Source organism: Eulemur rufifrons, chromosome 15 (genome assembly GCF_041146395.1).
Source record: "Eulemur rufifrons isolate Redbay chromosome 15, OSU_ERuf_1, whole genome shotgun sequence".
NCBI lineage: Eukaryota > Metazoa > Chordata > Mammalia > Primates > Lemuridae > Eulemur > Eulemur rufifrons.
The window spans coordinates 44282373-44301689 of NC_090997.1; positions in this window are offsets into that span (position 1 = coordinate 44282373).

Sequence of the window (19317 nt, forward strand, 5' to 3'; positions counted from 1 at the left end):
GTAAATTAGCCACAGGAGTGAACATTGCCACATGGGACCCATGGAATGTTTCCTTTGGTAATCTTTGCTGCTGATGTGACATCAAAATTGGATGTTGTGAATGTTAATCAATTTTTGAGAAGTATCAGAGACTAAAATTTAAAAAGAAACCATAAAAACATGCTTAAAAATATAAACATTGTGAGATAAAACCTTATCGTATAAGTTTGGAAGAATACATGGATTGATCAAATCCCTCCATATAGACATGGTAAGTGCCTAGAGATGCTGGAAATTCTCAGAATTCAAGGATAGAACCAACAAGAAAAGAAATCCAGGCACCACCAATTTCTTGTACCAAAACCCAAAGATCATCTGAATCCAGAGCCAGGCTATGTTGCTGGTAAATACATGTGACTATAGAGGGAGTAGAACACAGCATTAGAATCCACATGAGAAACCAGATTAAAGGACTCATATCCATGCAACCTCTGGCCCTACTTGGTTTTTTACACTCCAGAAGACACTGAGGCCTCTTGTCTGTCTCCTTCTGCCCTGAATTCTGCTTCCCCACTTAGATCATTTCTTAGGTGTACCCTATGCTAGAGTATACAGGCACACTCTGTCTCCAAAAGCACAAGTACTGGTGTGATCTGCTATAGCACATGGAGGAAGAAAACATAGGCACAGAAAATCACCAAGTTGAAGTGGGGAAGAACATCCTGGGATCAGATGAGTTCCTTGGGAGAATGGTGTCATTAAAAAAGCAGGCGGAGACTGAGGACAAAGAGGACCTGGGAAAAAATCCATGTGTCAGAGAAGGAGAAGAAGCCAATGAAGGAGATTCTAAAGGTGCCAACAGCTAAGAAAGGAATGCACAATTTTTGGCAAAAAAAAATCAACAGAAAAAATCAAACAACCCCATCAATAAATGGACAAAGGACATGAACAGAAACTTTTCAAAAGAGAACAGAAAAATGGCCAGCAAACATATAAAAAAAAAATGCTCGGCCGGGCGCGGTGGCTCACGCCTGTAATCCTAGCACTCTGGGAGGCCGAGGTGGGCGGATCGTTTGAGCTCAGGAGTTCGAGACCAGCCTGTGCAAGAGCGAGACCCCATCTCTACTAAAAATAGAAAGGAATTATATGGACAGCTAAAAATATATATAGAAAAAATTAGCCGGGCATGGTGGTGCATGCCTGTAGTCCCAGCTACTCGGGAGGCTGAGACAGGAGGATCGCTTAAGCCCAGGAGTTTGAGGTTGCTGTGAGCTAGGCTGACGCCACGGCACTCACTCTAGCCTGGGCAACAGAGTGAGACTCTGTCTCAAAAAAAAAAAAAAAAAATGCTCAACATCTTTAATCATTAGAGAAATGCAAATCAAAACCACAATGAAATATCACCTAACCCCAGTGAGATTGGCCTCTGTCAAAAAATCCCAAAACAACAAATGATGGAGAGGATGTGGAGAGACAGGAACACTCTTATACTGCTGGTGGGACTGCAAATTAGTGTAACCTCTGTGGAAAAGAATTTGGAGATACCTCAAAGAGCTAAAAATAGAAATACCATTCGATCCAGCAATAGCACTATTAGGCATCTACCCAAAAGAGCAAAAGACATTCTATAATAAAGACATTGGCACCCGAATATTTATGGCAGCACAATTCATTATTGCAAGGATGTGGAAACAACCCAAGTGCCCATCAATTCATAAGTGGATTATTAAAATTTGGTATGTGTATACAATAGAATACTACTCAATTATAAGAAATGACAGTGACCTAGCACCTCTTATATTTTCCTGGATAGAGCTTGAGTCCATCCTCCGAAGTGAGGTATCACAAGAATGGAAGAATAGGCTCCACATGTACTCGTCATCAAATTGGATGGTGCTCACATGGTAGTAATATTCTCCAGGGATTAGGAGGTTTGTTGGGGGGTAAACTCACAACTAATGGCCTCGGTGAGCATTGTAGAGGGGAAGGGCATGCCACTAATCCTTGCTGGGGTGAGGCAAACTCATAAAATGTAACCAAAATGTTTGTATCCTCATAATATCCTGAAATAAAAATAAATTTAAAAAATATAAAATTGTAAAAATATCTTTATTTTTAATATTTTAAAATATTCAGAGAGCAAATACTTACGGAATGTCTACTTTGCCACACCATTATGGTAAATACTATCCATATGCTGATGGACAGAAGAGACATTCTTTTTATCTTTGTGGAGCCAGGAACAAGAGATAAGATCAGCAGGTATGATAAGCAGTCATATGTATATAAAAGCTCAATATGTAAATTATAATTAAAAAAAGAAACAAATTATAATAGCAGTTTTATTTTATAACACCCAAAGTACAGACGTCCTTGGTAAATTTGGATTCTAAAGTTCATCCCAAAAATCAAGGAAAAATGTAAGCCTCTTAGCTCCCTACTAGAACCTAACCCTTGAGAATTTCTTATCCCTGAAGTGGTCATCCAACCATGAGAGGTAAGTTGAGAATGAGAAGCCCCCTCCCGTTGAAGGGGTTGTTCAGGGAGGCTGGCTGAATGGAGAGCAAGAAGTGGAGTGTGTTTGAGCACACAGAGGAAAGAAGGAAAGGGAGAGAGGATGGGAGGGGGGATGGGAGTAGGGGAGAGGGAGAAAAAGACCTCTCCTGCCTTGCCTTTTTGATGCATCTGATGATTAATTTTATGTGTCAACTTGGCTAGATCACAGTACCCAGATATTTGGTCAAACACTAGTCTAGATGTTTCTCTCTCTTTTTTTTTTTTCTTAGATGAGATTAACATTTAAATCAGTCAACTATGAGTAAAGCATATTACCCTCCATAGTGTATGCCAGCCTCAATCAGGTAAAGACCTTCATAGAAAAAAGTTTACCCTCCCTTGGGGAAAGAGAAATTCTGCCAGCATACTGCCTTTGGACTGGAGCTTGAACCTCAACTCCTTCCTAGGTCTCCAGCCAGCCAGCCTAGCCTGCAGATTTTGGACTTGTCAGTCTCCACAATCATGTGATACAATCCCTAAAAACTAATAACTTTCTCTCAATATTGTGTGTGTGTTTGTGTGTGTGTGTGTGTACACGTCTCCTATTGGCTCTGTTTCTCTAGAGAACCTTCATTAATACAATGCAGTAACCCTGCCTCTTGTAAAAACACAGCCCAATAGATGTTGAGAAAGACAAAGGCAAATGTGGCAATATATTAACAGTTGTTAAATCTAGTCAAAAGATCTAAACAATTTTTCTAGGTTTGATTTTTTTCAAAATAAAACATTGTGGGAAAAATAAGAGTTAAATAAAGGTAGCAATATATCACAAAAACTAATCCTCACTGATCACTGCCTGTTCTCTGAAATCCCCTCCCTCTGATGTCTGCATAATAGAGAGATGACTGCTTCCCCCAGAGAGCAAACCAGCCACTTCTCCAATCTGCAGAGAGAACAGCTCTCCCTCAACCTCACGTATCTTACTCATTTCAGGATTTTTATCCAATAAAAGTGCTGCAATACACAAGGGTCTACCTAACCCAGGGGTCTGCCTGCCGGTCTCTGACAGCCACCCTCCCATCTACTCCCATACAATGAGGACAGGGAACAGCCACTGGCACCTGAGCTTGTGCTTTGGGGCCTCATGTCCCTCTCCACACTCACCAACCACAGACAGCCAGTCCCAAACGAAAGAATCTTTTCTAAACTCATCTATACTGAAAGATCCAGGTTTTTTTCTATATCCACACATGAAAACTTTCAAAGCATTTCATCTAAGATGCCAGTGAATTTGGTCATCTATTTAGAACTGAGAAACTAGATTATAACACTTTTTAGTGATGTTGCCTCTAATATCCACAGACTGAAACTTGTTCTAGCAACTGATTTTGCCTTCATGGCAACATATAAAGAGAAAACTACCCTGAGGGGTAGCAGGGAACCAGAGATTTAAATTTCCCCTTATCATTCATATACTTAGTGTGGTGTTTGGCACATAGTGACACTAAGTAATTATTGGTTTGGTTTTTTTCATTATTCCTTTTATTGCCATTAAATATGCTGGTTTCAGGATCTAAAATAGTCTCAATATTTGGTCTGGTTTGAATAACAAAGTGATACACAAGAAAATAAGGAATAAATCCATTTTCCCCCTTATGTATTGTCTGTTACTTTTCAACCAAAGAATTTTGCTCATATTATGAATGCCAGTGTGAAAGCAGACCCAGACACTGCATCACAAATTTCTCATTATCCGCTCCCAAAAAGCACACACGGCATGCTGACACAGTCTTATTCATCAGAAGTATTTCCTGGAGAAGAAAAAATACGGCCATCATTGATGTGCCTCTGCCTTTTATTTTGAAACATATGGAATGTAGTACTTTGCACATGTGCAGGAATTTACTATAACAGGGGATGCCTAAGTCAACGGTTTTATTGTTATAAATCAGATAAGATGGCTGTTTACAAACAAAGCAGAGAACACATGACCCAAACTGTCCCCTGCTCATTACAGCCTCTTTGAAAAATTTAGCATCACAATTATTCATTTGTGTTTTATTCCACTGGGTGAGGAGACGGGTGTGGACTTTAGCTCTGCTAACCACCTCAAACTGATGTTCTCCTTAGCCTCCCAGAATTGGTATACACCATCATCGGCAGTGTGTCAAGAACAGGGGAAGGAATAGTTTACACAACCTGAGTTGGAAAAACTATTTAAATCTGAGTTATGGTCCAAAGGGGAAGAAATGGAGGAGAAGCAACTGAAGCTTCCTGTTGGTTTGTTTGCTTTGAATTTATAGAAGGGCCTGATGAAATTCTTGTTACAAATCTTATCTTCTTGTGAGAAACAGCAATGAGTCCTGGATTCCCATCAGAAAAAATAGAAAACAAGGCTAGTGTTCAGGCTTCCTCTGACTTTCAGGGGCCTCACACTTCTGTCATATCAAAAGCCCTTCTAAAAGTAAGTTTTGGGTTTTTGCCCACTGCACAACACATAAGAATAGAATCGATAATTTTTCCACCTCCTAACCCCTGAGTACCATAGCCTAATCATAACTAGAAAGAAATAAACTTTGTTAGATCAAGGTATCGTCCAGTAAATGAAGGCTGCTTACCTGGTTTTGCCCATTCTAAGTTACAGAATTTTGTCCCTAGTAACAGATGGGGTCCAAATTTCTATATGCAGCAATTCCCACGGGTTCCAAATTTATGGGGTTTTTGACAAGAACAAAAGAATTTCTTGAGAATTACATCAACGCAGAGTGATGGAAACACAAATGTTTATAATATCATACTTTTTGTCTCATTTCATTTTTTTTCAAAATATTTTTAAAAGACTAAGCCTACACTCCTTAACTGAAAATGTATCCAGGTTACCATACCTACATTGTTCAACCAACTTAACAGGATGTATCTAGGATTCTGGTGTCCTTCTCAGTTTCCTCTTCACCAAGGATTTGGGGATGAACTCTAAACAATGTCCAAGACACAAAGTCTGCCCTGAAATGAGTTCTCTTCACTGTGCTCCTCACTGTCTGAGCTGGGAGGCCTGTGCTTGCATTCCTGATGGCACAGAATCCTTGCTCTCTCTTTTTATTAACTCCAGCAGTGGTTTTGTAATGTTGTAGCTCTGTCTCTCTAAAAGCACATTCTGTTTCTGAGTCTCTTTAGCAGCTGCATTCTCTTTGTGGAATCAGTTTTTCATTGCACTGATGATGAAACAGAAAGTTTTAAAGCCTGTTTGGTGAATGAAGTCTCTAGCTTCTAGTCAAACTGAAAGACAGATTTCCACTTGTATGATACTTTATACTTTCCGTAGATGATTACACATCCTCAGGCAGCAGTACCTTACAATTTTGCTTTATGCCAAATATCCTCTAGTTTACACATAAAACATATTCAGTATACAAAAGAGAACTTTTATTTTTAAAAAAGAAAACTAGTTTATATTCTTAGATAACATATATTCAGCATTTGACCTTCTTTTAAGTTAATAGTAATTTTATTAACATAATGTATTACTTAGTGTGATTTGAAATAAAACTGACTTGATTATAAGACTGTGATAATGAATAGCTCAACTTAATTTTTAATGGATATTGTAATAGAAAACTAGAAAATTAAGTTCAGGTTAAGAGATCAGTAAGGAAAGAAATTATAAAGAGTCCATAATTATGTGGAAGTACAGAGTTACCAAAGGACTGGGCCTTGAAAAAGGGCTTCAGCAAGTCTGCATATGAAAAGATAGTCTTCCACAAAGAAGTGTGCCAAATTCTACCAATAAAGCAAGTCACCAATGGACAGGACATGCCCTGCAATGTCATTGTACTAATGTGTAAATAATAAGCTATTGGGTCATTTATCAAAGAAAGGTGTTGGTACTAAAGATCATCAAAACTTTTATACCAGAGAAAAAAAGTGATGGACGTGGAACCCAAAGATGGTTTGCTGCTGCTACAATCAAAACTGTGTCTCAATCCCTGACCTGCCACCGGTGACCTCTCCAGTTAACTCACCTGTGGTTATGACAGACTATAAAAACATAAAGGTGCTTATGAGTGAATATATTTGTCTAGGGACAAAACTTTGATAAATCTGTTAAAAGCATAATTCTTTGTCTTTGAAAGAAATTCTGAAACTTTCTTCCCTAAGACATTAAATTACAAAGATGTCAGGGATTTTATTAGGCAATTTCCCAAATTATCTTAATTATTCGAACTTCCCCAGTGTCCTCCAATGTAATCTCTAGTGAAATAACAAATTTACCAGATTGTACTCAAAGATGCAAAGAAGACATAACTTCTTTTTCTAAATAACTCAATTAACCTTCCTTACATACATCTATACATTGGATAATATAAAGAAACATTAATTTAAACCCTGTTCAGTGCAGTAAATTAAAGTTTCTTTAGCTAAATGCTTTGTCACTTTAAGTAATATGGTTAGGCTCTCAGGTTCTCCTCCCTCCTCCTGTTCTACAAAAGTGGTTGGTGGGTGAAGGAGATACCAAGAAATAAAATATAAGAGGGGCCATCTGATGAAGGAGTTCTATATGCCCTGCTAAGAAATTTGGAAATTGTTCTATGGACAACCGGAAGTCATTTGAGAAATTTTAGTTTTTAAGTTTGGGGTAGACACTGCTAGTTGGACAAGTCAACATCTATTCCCACCTTCTTTCCTCCTTACCCACCACCCACAGTAGAGGCTGAAAAAAATAGGCATTCACTTGCTAAGCAATCTTATAGTTAAGGGGTCTCTGTGCCCTGATTGTAGGCAATAAACTATAAGGGGAAATCTATCAGGAACCTCCTGTGAAAGCTTTGTCTCCCTACAAGAAAGAATGGAAATTTGCAAAACATGCTGAACGGAGTCGTAACTGTCATTTTGCAACCATAAGGCACCAAGCATGAGGGCAAAAAGACAATAGAAAATATAACATAAAGCAGAAATAAATACAGAGCCAGGATTTTCAATGGTATCACAGAAACACTGCACCAGCTCTGGACTGATACCTCCAGAGAAATTCTCATATGGGAGATAACTGATGTTTTATTACTGAAATCACAGCTAGTTGTGTTTTCTCTTATTTACAGAACAAAGCAGAACTGATACAGTGTTACGATCACCCCAACCAGAATGGGATTTGAAAGCGGGTAAGACAAGAGTCGGAGAAACTATTAACGGAGCTGCTGCAATAATATAAAAAAAGAGGAGAATGGGAACTGAAAAGAGAAGGCAGGTACATAAATATAAAGAAGAAAAAATGATTTAACTTTGCTGTAGGAATAGGAAGGGTGCGGGACAGGCAGTTAGGTTTTGGCTTGGGTTACTGGGCCATAGGATATAGAAGTGGTAGGTTTTAGCCTGAAAATGAGTTTCATTTTGAGAAATGTCACATGTGAGGTACTCATAGAACATCATGTGGAAATATCCAGTGGGCAGATGAACTTATAAGTAAAAATGTTTCTACCTAGAGATACAGATTTGGGATTCATTAAGATCATAGCTAAACCTGCTACAGTGGGCGATGTCACCCAGAAAGTGTGGGGAACTTGAGGGACAAAGAACAAAAGCTTAGAGATCACCAAGATTTAAAAAGGGCAAAAGTAGAATAAGGAGCTAGCAAAGGCTGCGAAGAAATACTGAGAAGGGTACAAAAAAAGACCACCACCAGGTCTAAGCACCCAGAACAGTTGAACCAGTTTATACTGGCTAAGCTTTAGCTTTATGTGTGAAATTGCCAAAAAATAAAACCACCAGAGAAAATCTGAAACAAAACCAAAATTGAATTTACTGCTTTCTTGAATCAATGATTTATTTAAAAGTTTTAAACTGTTAAAAAAGTTTAAAACCTGTTAAAAGTTCTGGTGGCTGTTACCATGTCTATAGAAGAGTCAGACTTTTCCTAGGACTATGAGGACTTTTTTATTCTCAAAGTTATTATAAATACTACAAAGATCAAGCAAGACAAAAGCTGATATGTGTCCATCATATTTAGCAATTTAACCTCAGGAACAATTTTAATGAAGCAGATGAGGAACTAAAAGACTACAATTTTACACTAAGCTAGTCATGCTTACAATTTTCAGCCTAAAGGGAAGAAGCTGGATCAAGGAAATTCTAAAGGAGAGCTGGAAAGGAAAATTAGCATTTATTGATGGGCTACCACATGCTGGAAGTTGTGCTAGGCACCTAGCATAGCCTACTTAATTTAATTCTCACAACTATGCCTTTAAGGCATTTATCAGGAGCAGTAGTAGATTCTGAGACTCAGGACATTAAATAATATTCCCAAGGTCATACAGCTAGTGATTAGCAAGAAAATAGGTGGAGCCCAGGCTTGCAAAACTTCAAAGCCTCAGCTTGTGCCATTGTACCACATTGCTGCTGAAGAGGAGATGGGGTGAGCTATTACAAGCACCCTCTCCATCTCTTCCAAGGCAGCAACCAACTGGAAAACCTGAGAGAATAGACTGTAAGAAACAGATCCCAATAAAGCAATGGCATTGCTCGTACATGAAGAATGACAGGAGAATAGGTATTTTTGTTCACTCATCATAAATTTAAAAAACATTCTATTCTCCAAATGTTTTATGTAGGTGGCTATTAAAACTGTACAGCATTTGGCCAAGCAAGTTGTTTTCTTGACTGACAGCTATTCAAGCACTCGTTTCTTTAAATTACAAAATGACACTTTCTATAAGAGAGCTGTAGCTCATGAGACAATGTTAACTATCTTGACATTGAAATGGATCTCTCAGTAAACAAAATGCCTATTGGTAATTTGGTTATTATTATTTATACTTCTTAACCCTTCCTGAATTGTGCCACTTTCTTTCTGTGTGCTTATTCATTACAAACACAGCTGAAATACATAAAAAGAAATATGTAGAGCTCTTGGGCTTCTTCAAAAATTTTTAGTCTTTGGGGATATTTGTGTTGACAATGCTTTTGAATAGACTAAAGAGTAAATTTGATGAGAAACTACTACATGGCATGCCAACTCTAAATCCATGTTATTTTAGATTGCTGTGCAGTGTGACGTGTCACAGAAGAAAAACACCATGCACTGAGTTAGCTATCTCCTTGAAGTACCTACTTGGGCATTTCTCACATTCCCTTAGGAAGCATCTCTGCTGGTTTTCTCATTTATTGAACCATTTACCTCCTAACTATGACTTGGAGTGATGGTAAGGCATTCATTTATATCCTGGAAGTCTGTCTCCTCATCAATAATGACAGCTTTAAATAAAGGATAACAAATTTTATAAAAGCATGTGGGAAATTCTTCATTTGTGTTCTTTATCATGCAATTCTGCTGTCCACAAAATGGTATGGAATATACAAGCTGCTTTGTTATACAAAGAAATTCACTATAATAATTTTCAATCATTATGGCATTTCACTTTGATGACACATTTATAGTATGTTAAGAGAATGGAAGAATTCTGAGTATGAACAGCTACAATGAATTCAATAGGAATTATTCACTGAAATGTTCACTCTTCATTATTAAAAACTACCACTCAAGTCTATCAAATTCTGTTCATAAATCAGCTGAGAATGTTCTCATTTAAATTAATACAGCCATCTTTCAATGCCTGTCCTATGGAGTTGTACTCCTCCTATGGCTCAGCAGCTCCAGCTGGGCCCCTACCAGGACCCCATAAAGATTAATTCCACCACAGGGTATAAAGAATAAAGTTTTTTCAAAAATCATTAAAAGCAAGTCCCTGCCTCCAAAAGCACCACACACCGTTGCAAGGAGAGCAAACAGCTTGCTCTGCACCTAAACAATAACCAGAGGAGAGGATCTCCTGCCATATGAGCTAAGCAGCCTGACACCAGCTGCTGGTAGCAGATGGGTCTACAGGAATAATTCCCAGAGTGAGAGTCACTCGGGGACAGCCAAGGGAAGGTTCTCCAGGACTATCACCAAGGAGAAGACAGACAGTGGAGTGGGGGAGGACTTGATGCAGGAAAATGATTCCAAAAAACAGATAGGTATGAGTAAAGTTGATTACTGATTAGCAGGGCAATTCCCAAAATGGAAGAGAGCTTTCCCTCTCAGGGTGGGTCTAAAGAAATTCCAATGGGAGACATGAAAGGGTCAAATCCTGCCAGAGCAGGCCATTATTTAGAGGGTCCTGGCCCCAGAGGTTTACCGGGTTCCCCTTCATGAAATCCAAAGTTTCTACAAAGCTTTCTGTTCCTCTGAGTGGAGAAGGCAACAGATCAAAAACTCCATGCCTTTTGTGGAACCCTCCACCAATGAAAGCAAACAGTATGTCAAAGAGCCATAATTACGATAATAATCCCAATAGTTGCAATGCAGCCTGTCCATAAGAAATTTTCCCCGATTGCCCTTTTAATTTTTTATTTATTTATTTATTTATTTTTTTTTTTGAGACAGAGTCTTGCTCTGTTGCCCAGGCTAGAGTGAGTGCCATGGCGTCAGCCTAGCTCACAGCAACCTCAAACTCCTGGGCTCAAGCGATCCTCCTGCCTCAGCAGGAGAGTAGCTGGGACTACAGGCCTGTGCCACCATGTCCGGCTAATTTTTTCTCTATATATTTTTAGTTGTCCAGCTAATTTCTTTCTATTTTTTTAGTAGAGATGGTGTCTCGCTCTTGCTCAGGCTGGTCTCGAACTCCTGACCTCGAGCAATCCACCTGCCTCAGCCTCCCAGAGTGCTAGGATTACAGGCGTGAGCCACCGCGCCCGGCCCTGTGATTGCCCTTTTTAAAACTCAAAGTTCTGGAGGCAAAAGAATTCACCATTTAATATGCCATGGGTGGGATTATAAGTAAAAGTCATACATCCAATAAGAGAAAAGGCTTCTGACACCTGAGGGTGGTCATCCTGGGCAGCAATTGATATGAAACCCAGGCTAAAGACTCTATTTGAAAGTCTTAAAATTTTAGTTGGGGAAGCAATTTCCCTTTAGACTAGAAAGATTGGAGGCTTATTTTTTATTTCCAAATCTAACAAATGCTGTCATGCAACCAGACAAGTTAAAAAACAAAACAATAATAACAAAAATCTCAGTGAGCTCCTCCAAAGGTAAACAGGGTTAGAAGTCCACTGAGCCAGAAACTAAGAAGGCAGGCAAACTGAAACTTCTGCTTTGATTTATAATATTTTGCTTCTAACTCCCACATCTCTGACCTTTGTAACATTTCAAGGGTTGAATAACTTAAAATTCACTGTTACCTGGTTCCAAATAAAGCTGTTCTTATCATGTGTCTTTGGTTCTTATTTTGCTATTTTCCAGAAAAAAAATGGATCTCTCCATATTTGTCTTTAAGAGGACTGTCATACATAGAATGAAAGATACATAGCTGTATTTCATATCTGTGCCAAGATTGAGATAGAAAAGGAAATTTTAGTGTTATTGTATTTGTATTACCCACTCATCTGCTTCATCCCTCATGTTTCTGACATAAAATGGAATCATTTAATGCTTGCTTGAAAATTGCTCTCAGATTCTCCTATAAAACCATTATCAACATAAAAGCAGAGGTATAAAACAACAGTCAAAGAATTACACAGAAGAGGTTTTTCCCCCTCTTTATTGTTGAATGTAATAATCTCTTGGCCCATCACCAACCCCCAGGGATGGTTCAGTAGTCTTCTTTTATTTCTGCTTTAGTTAAAACTTAGCCTGTTTGTTAGTCATCCCTGATGAACATTAGAATGCAGTAGTTCTCCTTATCCGTGGTTTCACTTTCTATGGTTTCAGCTAGCTGCGGTCAACTGTGATCTAAAAATATTAAGTGGAAAATTCCAGAAATAAACAATTCATAAAAATTTATCCAGAAGAAACAGTGTTCATGTCTTTTCTTGTACTTTTAGCTCTAATTAGTTGTATTGTACAAATAATTGATCACACATATAAAATGCAATTTTATCAATGAAAGTATATTACGCTTACTTAGAGGTCTCTATGTCCTCTTAACAGTGAGTTATTTGCAATTTTATATATATATATATTCTCATCAGTGTTCTTTTTTTTTTTTCTCAATTTCCCTTGCTTGCTAATCTTGTTTTTGTTATAGATTCAGGTTATGTTACTGGCTCTGACGATTATTTTTCTCAATTCTGTCTTCTTTTGTGATAAAGAGAATTGAGATTTCCCTGGAGTGAACTGTGCAAGCTATAGGGAATTCATATCTTTAACACAGGTTTGCTCTGAAATGCTCTAGACTGATTTTACACTGTTTAGACCTGATTGGGTGACAACACTTTAAGAATCTATTTACATTCTCTATACCAAACAAAAGAGGCATAATCTTTAAGAACTAAGGAAATAAAATAATATTTATGAAAAAAAATTCATAAGTTTTAAATTGCATACCATCATGAGTAGCTTGATGAAATCTCGCTCTGTCCTGTCAGGGACGTGAATCATCCCTTTGTCCAGTGTATCCTTGCTGTTGATGCTACTAGCCTATTACTTTATAGGAAAAAACATAGTGTATATAAGGTTCCATACAATTCTTCAGTCTCAGGCATCCACTGGGGTCTTGTAACTTATCCCCCACAGATAAGGAAAAAATACTATAATTTAATATTGCTTTTGCATGCATTTGTGATCTATGTAAAATTCACTTAATACATACCAAAAGGATTAATTAGCCTCCTTTTTCTCAAAGCTGTATTATTTTGAACAACTACATATACTAGGAAATCTCTAGTAGCCTTTGAACCAGGAATTCTGTAAACTGTCTCCATTAACCAAAGCACAGAGGAGTGGGTTCTGAGTAGGAGTGACTCCTGCAGCCCCATGCTCTTCGCAGCGCTCCCTAAGCTGCCGGCTCTCTCACAGGCTACTTCAGGGCCTGGTCCACACTGTCACCCTACCTCCACCCTACTCCAGATTCAGGCCCTCCCTTGTCTCCTAAGTTCTATCCCCCTCTTAAGCCCTCTTCAGCCCTCTTCTTCCATTTGTTCCTTGTGGCCCCCATGAAGTGTGTGACCCCATGTTACTGAGTGCTGAGGGTTATCACAGACCTATGATATGGATGGAGAAATGGATCTGAGTAAAGCTGGAATTTGCTTAGGTTTTCCCAGAATTTTGGATTTTGCTTAGATTTCTCTTACTACTTAGCCTAAGTAGCCAATGTTTTGTTGAAATTCAAGCAAAGGTGTTATCTACTTCAGGTAATATAAAATATCCTAAGTGACTAAGAACATAAATGGCATAATCTGAATTAGCAACTCACAGCTTCAAAGTATAACCATTAATGACAAAACATGGACATACAATACAGGAAAATACATGCCTATAAATAGAAGCTTTAGAGTATTTTCTTTAAAATAAGAACTTGCTTTACCAAAATTAAGATACTCTAGTGTTATTAACTTTGAAAATCTCCATTAGCTGAAGAAAGTGAATCACTGGGGTTCATCATAGTCCTTGGTGTTTTAGCAATAAGTTCTTGATGGCCATGATTGACTCTGCATGGTGGTGACCCCAGTCATCATGTAACACTGAGGAAGTGAGAATTTCTCCCTATTCATAAGGGGGACTGTTAGGACTTTTTTATAGCTTCTTCGCTGCAGTGAAAATGGAATCTAGATTTATAGAAAAAAATCTTCGTATAATTAAAAGAAAAATGTTAGCCTACATCTGTCTGTAGCATTGCAAAGTATCTTAGACACATGAGTTGCTCTAGCTATATCACTCCTGTCTTAGTCTGTTCAGGCTGCTATAACAAAATACCAGAAACTACGAAGCTTACAGAAAACAGAAATTTATTTTTCATTGTTCTGAATGCTGGGAAGTCCAAGATCAAGGTGCCCCAGTAGATTCAGTGTCTAGTTAGGGTCCAATTTCTAGTTCATAGATGTCTCTGTGGCAGCCTCATATGGTAGAAGGAACTAGGCAGCTCTCTGGGCCTCTGGGTACTAATCTCATTCATGAGAATTCCACCCCCATGACCTCCCAAAGGCCCCACATCCTTGGGGGTTAGGGTTGAAACATAAATTTCAGGGGGATACACACATTCAGACCATAGCAACTATCTAAAGTATCTGATGAAGATTAACCATGATGATTCTTGAATTATCTACCATTTTTATAGAAAATTTTGAGTTATTAATCCTTTTTCTTTTTGGATATTCTAAGATTGTTGTCAATCTGCCTTCACTGTAATTTTGACATGTCCATATAGTTTGATAACATGTTTTCCTTGGGTGGAATTATGTAAATGTGGATGAAAGGGTTGCCAGAATAAAGACATGTAACCAAAAACATTTATACCCCATAATATTTTGAAATTTTAAAACGTCTGAAAAAAAAGAAAAAAAATCTTAGAAACCCTTAAATAGTAAGTTGTTGCCACTTCCATCAAAACAAAATAAGACAAATATCTGGAGTCTAAGCTCAGCAAAAGGACCCCCTTAAATTGGGAAACTTATCTCACTAGCTTAAAAATCTTCTTCTCAGATTTAAAACTGGCCATTCATGAGGCATTAATTCAAAAACATATATTGAATTTCAATAGTTATAGGTCCTCATATAAGTATAGTAGGCCTGATAAGGGCCGCTAAAAACATTTGAATTTAATAGTAGAAATAGGCTGAGATACAAAAAATTAAATGCCAACATGAGATAAGAAAACAAGAGAGGTCATAAGATAGTTTGAGAAACTGGTGCAATAGTAACTTCTCTGTTTGTTGGAAGGTCAGAAAAGGTGTCTTGGAAGAAGAAGTAGAATTTGACCTGGGTATTAAAAAAGAATAGAATTGAATAAGTGGATAGGATTTAAAGACAGGCATATTACAAGATTAATTTGAACAAGCAAACTACAGGGAAATAGAGTACCGCATATTGGGGGTGATAAATAGACCAACCAGCCAGAGAAGGAAGGGCATGTGTAACACGGTTAGAGGTTGAGTCTAATGAAGGATCAGTAAAACGGTTTCCAGAACAAAACCAGAGATCATTTATTTCACGTAACAGTTAGATTCTAGGATAATAAAAGAAAGGTTTCCCCTAACAGTTCTGAGTGTTTAAGTTTGACACTAATCCTGCACATGTAATACACTTGAAGGCTGCATCATTAAACAGTTTATTTTTGTTTTCTTAAAAAGGTGGCTACCTAACTAGTTACACTTTGGTTTCCCCTTATTTGAGATACTTTCTACAGTTTGTGGCTTCATATTCTCTGATCATTGATAGAATGGAAAATAGTTTATGTTTCACAGGTCACCATTAGTAAGGTCATACAAATTAATTAGGAATTCTGGCAAAATTGGGAATATCTCCATTAAGAATTCTGTGTGTGGTGGTGATAGTGGTCTGTGTGTGTATCCATGTGCGTGTTTTTCATATATAAGCACTAATACTTGCCAGAGTTTCTGGCAGACTAGCTGCTAGTTCTGTATATTTCAAACCTTATTTCTCTTCCACTTGCAACATAAATCCAAAGCTGGATACCATAGGACATGACACAACCTCTTGCCCTGCCCTGTTGTATTCAGCACAAAGAGTAGTGGGCATACTGCTAAATCAGGTCACAGTCATAGTCAGAAATCACATAGTCAGAAATTACTTCAAGCCATGAAAACATACCTCACTAAACCCAAAAAAATCACATTCCCCATACCTGGATCCTAAAATGCCCACAGCCACTCCATACCTCCTAGTCCAAGCAGAACGTGACAGAGCCTAAGTATGTACAGGTGAAAGGAGACAACAGTGTTAACTAAATAAGGTTGAAATGACCACTATTGCAAATGCTGCAAAACCACATGACCACCTTGCACATGCTGAGGCCAATCCCAGCCTTGAAAAGGGCCTTGCAAAGGAAAGTCCTAAAGCTTAAACTTAATTAGCTTCATGTTAAATCCCCCTCTGAATAATTTTTTCATCGTAGTGCACTTAAGCAGTAACATGGAAAAAAAAATTAAAGGTCACGAGGCCTCTATCTTTCTCTATTCAGCATTCAGTGAGTGATTTCCACGTGTTCAATGGGATACCTGATATTTAAAGAATACAAATTATTGGAATATGTGGCCCTTGACAAGGTGATCAGTATGTGTACCCACATGAAACAACTAAAGGATGATTCCTGATGACTTACTGTTTACTGTGGCCATTTGAAGACCTAGAAGTGATAAAATAACAGGGTGTCCTAAAATGGGTGTTGGTGGGATGATCAGGGAAATCATCCCGAAGGAAGTACAATTTGAGCCAACCCTGTGATACACAAATGCAATCAACCACAAGAACTTGGGTCTGAAGAGGGAGCTCTGCTTAGATATGAATCTCTGCAGCACTGGAAGAAGAAGTGGCAGGGAGAAGGGATCTGTCAAACATGTCAAAATGCATAAGAATATCTCTCATTGTATTCTAGGAGTTACTATACCCAACTCCTTTTCAAAAGAACAACATCTCCATTTAATAGTAGTCTACTGACTGGGCAGCAGAGATTTGCAATCAACATCTAATTTCTATTATTTAAGTTTTTAGTGTAATAGATTTCTTTGAATCAACCTAAGAAAAGCAAAACTGGCATGGGCTCTAGGCCAGACTATGGAAAAAGCCCACTGCATTGAATTGAGTGTTATAATGGCATTTGATAAATTGGTGATTCTATCTAAAGGGCTCATCACAGTTGGAAACTAGCACTTTTCCATAACTTTTTTATTCTTCCACTTTGGAACACTCCCATCCCTTTCATCACTTGGCTGGTATTAAGCAGATTGTCAAAATTATTGTTGACAATACTCATATCTTCAGAGATGTCTTTATAGATTTTTTCCTAAGAGGATTTGGGACCATACCAGTGCACAGAGTAAAAAATCAAACAATCATCTCCCAAACTTCTAATAATTTAGTTCTAATTTGATCTTCATTTCATTCCCTACATATGATCCTCTATGACTTATTTAAAGAATGCAATAAAAGAGACATATGAGAAAGAATTTATGTTTCCCGTTTGAATATTTATCCTTGAAAACAGCAGAGTTGTTACTATCTCCAGTGAATTTCTTCAGTCATATCTTGACAAATGTTTGTTGCCTGTGATCAGGATCAATATAGTTGACAGCATCAACTCCTTTATTTCTCTCTCTTTTCTAGAATTACTAAACTTAAAACTAAATGAACTTAAAGTAATCATAAAAAGCTAAAAATATATTTTAATGCTAGAACTGCTTGGGATATATTAAAAAGTGTTAAAAGCATGCCACAGGGGAAAAAAGGGGGGGGGGTTGGTTTGGTTTTGTTTTATTTAACAAAAGCACTCTGGTTAAATGGGTACAAAAGCCAATTATTTACATGTTAATTATCTTACAGGAAGAACTACTGAATTTATATGGTAGAATTATTGTCATTAAATATCTGGTCTGCCCAAATATTGGAGAAACATAAAAATGTAAGAGCAATTTAATTAACAGGTAAATTGGGCCAACACGAAATTTACTTTTATGTTCATTTCCATTTAACTAAATTAAATTAAAGAAAGGAAAAGGTCAGCTTTGAAAAAATCCTTAACTGCTTTATGTGTTTTTTAAGAACTAATATTTATTTAGTCTGACTGAAAATGTAATAAAACTCCTATAGACTATAACTTGGGCTTAGTTTGTTTTTCTTCTTTTTTAAATTCTATGCAATGTAATTCCCTCCAACTATACAAAAAGTTTCCAGAAGAGAAGTTTTTAGAATTTCTGCCCTCCCATGTACTTAATAACCACACGTGATCCCAGTAAAAGCTCTGAAATTGATAATTAGATCAGAGAAACCAGTACCTGGGAACAGCAGTCTCAACCCAGCTAGCGTAGCCTCCCAGCTTAAACCCCCTGATTTGAAATTATACCCTCCCCACACACATACATACACACAAACAACCCCCTCCAGCTTCTCCTGTGGGGCAAGTCTAAGAGATTTGGGCCCTGCCCCTTCACCCCAGCTGATTGGACACCAAAACGAGAGGAAACTAATCAATCCTAGAGACTAGGCTGAGCCAATCAGACCACTCCCTTCTTGAATTTGAACAAAGACCACCAGAGAATGATGTATACTGACTAGGAAGGTTACGTGTTGAGTCTGTGCTGAAGGCAGTACTACATCCTAGTGAAAATTATAAGAGAATAACAAAACAGAAAAAGCCAGTGTGGAGAGAAAAGCCAAAAACAAAAGAGAGAGAGGACTACCACCCAGCCTGTGAAAAACCCAGCTTTGCAATTCAAACCTCTATCTGGCCCAGTGGCACTTAAATTTTGTTCCTCAATTACAAAACTAAGCATCATATGATCTAGCAATCATGCTCCTTGGTATTGACCTAAATGAACTGAAAACTCATGTTCACACAAATACATGCACATGGATGTTTATAGTAGCTTTATTCATAATTGCCAGAATTTGAAAGCAACCAAGATGTCCTTCAGAAGGTAAATGGACAAATAATCTGTGATACATCCAGACAGTGGAATGTTTATTCAGTGCTAAAAAGAAATGAGCTATCAAGCCATGAAAAGACTTAGAGGAACTTTAAATGCGTATTACTAAGTGAAAGAAGCCAATGTGAAAAGGCTACCTACTAAGGTCACCTATATGACATGTTGGAAAAGGCAAAACTATAGACACAGTAAAAAGATCAGTGGTTGCCAGAGGGGAAAGGAGGGATGAATAGGTGGAGCACAAAAGATTTTTAGGGTAGTGAAACTACTCTGTATGATACTATAATGGTAGATTCGTATCATTATACAGTTGCAAAAACCCAAAGAATGTACAATGCCAAGGATGAACCTTAACATAAACTATGCATTTGGGGTTAATGATATGGCAATGTAGAGTCATCATTGGTAACAAATGTACCAATGTGGTAG